The sequence below is a fragment of the Oncorhynchus masou genome, chromosome 16 (assembly GCF_036934945.1).
Source record: "Oncorhynchus masou masou isolate Uvic2021 chromosome 16, UVic_Omas_1.1, whole genome shotgun sequence".
In the NCBI taxonomy this organism is placed as follows: Eukaryota; Metazoa; Chordata; class Actinopteri; order Salmoniformes; family Salmonidae; genus Oncorhynchus; species Oncorhynchus masou.
Window position 1 is genome coordinate 45,109,053 of NC_088227.1, and position 5,858 is coordinate 45,114,910.

Here is a 5,858-nt window from a genome sequence, read left to right on the forward strand (position 1 = left end):
GAGAGAGTAGCAAGTTTTAAGTTCCTCGGCATACACATCACAGACAAACTGAATTGGTCCACTCACACAGACAGCATCGTGAAGAAGGCGCAGCAGCGCCTCTTCAACCTCAGGAGGCTGAAGAAATTTGGCTTGTCACCAAAAGCACTCACAGACTTCTACAGATGCACAATCGAGAGCATCCTGGCGGGCTGTATCACCGCCTGGTACGGCAACTGCTCCGCCCTCAACCGTAAGGCTCTCCAGAGGGTAGTGAGGTCTGCACAACGCATCACCGGGGCAAACTACCTGCCCTCCAGGACACCTACACCACCCGATGTTACAGGAAGGCCATAAAGATCATCAAGGACATCAACCACCCGAGCCACTGCCTGTTCACCCCGCTATCATCCAGAAGGCGAGGTCAGTACAAGTGCATCAAAGCTGGGACCGAGAGACTGAAAAACAGCTTCTATCTCAAGGCCATCAGACTGTTAAACAGCCACCACTAACATTGAGTGGCTGCTGCCAACACACTGACACTGACTCAACTCCAGCCACTTTAATAATGGGAATTGATGGGAAATGATGTAAATATATCACTAGCCACTATAAACAATGCTACCTTATATAATGTTACTTACCCTACATTATTCATCACATATCTCATATGCATACGTATATACTGTACTCTATATCATCGACTGCATCCTTATGTAATACATGTATCACTAGCCACTTTAACTATGCCACTTTGTTAACATACTCATCTCATATGTATATACTGTACTCGATACCATCTACTGTATCTTGCCTATGCTGCTCTGTACCATCACTCATTCATATATCCTTATGTACATATTATTTATCCCCTTACACTGTGTATAAGACAGTAGTTTAGGAATTGTTAGTTAGATTACTTGTTGGTTAGTACTGCATTGTCGGAACTAGAAGCACAAGCATTTCGCTACACTCGCATTAACATCTGCTAACCATGTGTATGTGACAAATAAAATTTGATTTGATGATTTGATAAATACAAGGCCATCCTAAATACAAGGCCATCCTAAAAACAAGGCCATCCACACAACAAGGCCATCCTAAATACAGGCCATCCTAAAAACAAGGCTATCCACACAACAAGGCCATCCTAAAAACAAGGCCATCCACACAACAAGGCAATCCTTAAATACAAGGCCATCCTAAATACAAGGACCATTAAATACAAGGCCAGCCTAAATACAAGGCCATCCCACACGACAAGGCCATCCTAAAAACAAGGCCATCCATTCTGAACACGTCCAGCCCTGTGCAGCTCCCTCTGTCTTAACATTTACACAAACAGCATAAAAACTCACTATACCTTTTATGGATTCAAATGTGAACAAAAACAAGGTTTATGGATAAAATAAAACTTACTGATCAAAGAAATATGTGTGCTTGCTTCAGCTGTCAACATTCTTGTTGTGCCATTTCCTGTTTGAATTCTTGATATATAATTATTTATATACAGTGGGGAGAACAAGTATTTGAACCACTGCAGATTTTGCAGGTTTTCCTACTTACAAAGCATGTGGAGGTCTGTAATTTTTATCATAGGTACACTTCAACTGTGAGAGACGGAATCTAAAACAAAAATGCAGAAAATCACATTGTATGATTTTTAAGTAATTAATTTGCATTTTATTGCATGACATAAGTATTTGACCACTTACCAACCAGTAAGAATTCCGGCTCTCACAGACCTGTTAGTTTTTCTTTAAGAAGCCCTCCTGTGTCCTAACGTTTGACTGGTACTGTATATATATTACACTTGTAGGGTCCTTTCCCTCTCATTCTTCCTGCGACGGTTGGAAATCAAACTCGGCCTATGTTTTGCATCTTTAAGATGGAGTCTTTGAAAACAGTCAAGTTCAACGTTTATTTACCACGTACACAGCAGGTTTGAAACAGTACGGTGGAATTCCTACCTTCTTTCCCAACAATGCAGTGATGATAATAATATGCAGTGATGATGATAATAATATGCAGTGATGATAATAATATGCGGTGATGATAATAATATACAGTGATGATAATAATATATAGTGATGATAATAATATGCAGTTATGATAATAATATGCAGTGATGATGATAATAATATGCAGTGATGATAATAATATTCAGTGATGATAATAATATACAGTGATGATAATAATATGCAGTGATGATAATAATATACAGTGATGATAATAATATACAGTGACGATAATAATATGCAGTGATGATAATAATATACAGTGATGATAATAATATGCAGTGATGATAATAATATACAGTGATGATAATAATATGCAGTGACGATGATAATAATATGCAGTGATGATAATAATATGCAGTGATGATAATAATATACAGTGATGATAAAAATATACAGTGATGATAATAATATGCAGTGATGATAATAATAATATACAGTGATGATAATAATATACAGTTATGATAATAATATGCAGTGATGATGATAATAATATGCAGTGATGATAATAATATACAGTGATGATAATAATATGCAGTGATGATAATAATAATATACAGTGATGATAATAATATGCAGTGATGATAATAATATACAGTGATGATAATAATATATAGTGATGATAATAATATGCAGTGATGATGATAATAATATGCAGTGATGATAATAATATGCAGTGATGATGATAATAATATACAGTGATGATAATAATATACAGTGATGATAATAATATATAGTGATGATAATAATATGCAGTGATGATAATAATATGCAGTGATGATGATAATAATATGCAGTGATGATAATAATATGCAGTGATGATAATAATATACAGTGATGATAATAATATACAGTGATGATAAAAATATACAGTGATGATAATAATATGCAGTGATGATAATAATAATATACAGTGATGATAATAATATACAGTTATGATAATAATATGCAGTGATGATGATAATAATATGCAGTGATGATAATAATATACAGTGATGATAATAATATGCAGTGATGATAATAATAATATACAGTGATGATAATAATATGCAGTGATGATAATAATATACAGTGATGATAATAATATATAGTGATGATAATAATATGCAGTGATGATGATAATAATATGCAGTGATGATAATAATATGCAGTGATGATGATAATAATATACAGTGATGATAATAATATACAGTGATGATAATAATATGCAGTGATGATGATAATAATATACAGTGATGATGATAATAATATGCAGTGATGATAATAATATACAGCGATGATAATAATATGCAGTGATGATGATAATAATATACAGTGATGATGATAATAATATACAGTGATGATGATAATAATATACAGTGATGATAATAATATGCAGTGATGATGATAATAATATACAGTGGTGATGATAATAATATACAGTGATGATAATAATATGCAGTGATGATAATAATAATATACAGTGATGATGATAATAATATGCAGTGATGATAATAATATGCAGTGATGATGATAATAATATGCAGTGATGATAATAATATACAGTGATGATGATAATAATATACAGTGATGATAATAATATACAGTGATGATGATAATAATATGCAGTGATGATAATAATATGCAGTGATGATGATAATAATATACAGTGATGATGATAATAATAATATACAGTGATGATAATAATATACAGTGATGATGATAATAATATGCAGTGATGATAATAATATACAGTGATGATAATAATATGCAGTGATTATAATAATAATATACAGTGATGATAATAATATATAGTAATGATAATAATATACAGTGATTATGATAATAATATACAGTGATGATGATAATAATATACAGTGATGATAATAATAATATACAGTGATGATAATAATATACAGTGATGATAATAATATGCAGTGATGATGATAATAATATACAGTGATGATAATAATATACAGTGATGATAATAATATGCAGTGATGATGATAATAATATACAGTGATGATAATAATATACAGTGATGATAATAATAATATACAGTGATGATAATAATATACAGTGATGATAATAATATACAGTGATGATAATAATATACAGTGATAATAATAATATACAGTGATGATAATAAATGGGTGTACCCAACCCTGATCTGTACTTCTCCTTGACTTTGCCCCTGACCTGTTTGGAGAGCTCCTTGGTCTTCATAGTGCCCCTTGTTTAGTGGTGTTGCAGACTCTGTGGCCTTTTTACTGAGATCATGTGACAGATCATATGACACTTAGATTGCACACAGGTGGACTTTATTTAACTAATATTGTGACTTCTAATTTAGGGGCTTCATAGCAAAGGGGAAGGGCTTCATGACAAAGGGGAGGGGCTTCATAGCAAAGGGGGTGAATAGATATGCACACACCACTTTCACGTTGAATTTTTTTTCCCATTTTTTTTTTCATTTCACTTCACCAATTTGGACTATTTTTGTGTCTGTACATTATTTGAAATCCAAATTAAAATAATTTTAAATTACATTTGTAATGCAACAAAATAGGGAAAATGGCAAGTGTGGTGAATGCTTTTGCAAGGCATTTTTCACCTTTATTTAACTAGGCATGTCATTCTAGAACAAATTCTTATTTTCAATGACGGCCTAGCTACAGTTCAGGGGTAGAACGACAGATTATTACCTTGTCAGCTCAGGATTTGAAACCTTCTGGTTACTAATCCAACGCATTAACCACTAGGCTACCCTGCCTCCTCTACACTCTAACCACTAGGCTACCCTGCCACCCCTACACTCTAACCACTAGGCTACCCTGCCGCCTCTACACTCTAACCACTAGGCTACCCTGCCGCCTCTACACTCTAACCACTAGGCTACCCTGCCTCCTCTACACTCTAACCACTAGACTAGCCTGCTGCCTCTACACTCTAACCACTAGGCTACCCTTCCACCTATACACTCTAACCACTAGGCTACCCTGCCTCCTCTACACTCTAACCACTAGGCCACCCTGCCTCCTCTACACTCTAACCACTAGGCTACCCTTCCACCTATACACTCTAACCACTAGGCTACCCTGCCTCCTCTACACTCTAACCACTAGGCTAGCCTGCTGCCTCTACACTCTAACCACTAGGCTACCCTTCCACCTATACACTCTAACCACTAGGCTACCCTGCCTCCTCTACACTCTAACCACTAGGCTAGCCTGCTGCCTCTACAATCTAACCACTAGGCTACCCTGCCTCCTCTACACTCTAACCACTAGGCTACCCTGCCACCCCTACACTCTAACCACTAGGCTACCCTGCCGCCTCTACACTCTAACCACTAGGCTACCCTGCCGCCTCTACACTCTAACCACTAGGCTACCCTGCCTCCTCTACACTCTAACCACTAGGCTAGCCTGCTGCCTCTACACTCTAACCACTAGGCTACCCTGCCTCCTCTACACTCTAACCACTAGGCTACCCTACCGCCTCTACACTCTAACCACTAGGCTACCCTGCCGCCTCTACACTCTAACCACTAGGCTACCCTGCCACCCCATTTACTGGTAGATTCTGTATCACGCACCATTTTAAGCCGGTTCACACCACGTGGAAGCCATAGGAAAAGGAATCTGGTTGATATCCCTTTAAATGTAGGGAAGGCATGCAATGGAACAGAGAGCTTTCAGGAAAAACAGCACTTCCTGGTTGGATTTTCCTCAGGTTTTTGCCTGCAATATCAGTTCTGTTATAAACTCACAGACAATATTTTGACAGTTCTGGAAACTTTAGTGTTTTATATACGCATATTCTAGATTCTGGGCCTGAGTAATAGGCAGTTTCATCTGGGTACGTTTTTCATAAACAAAC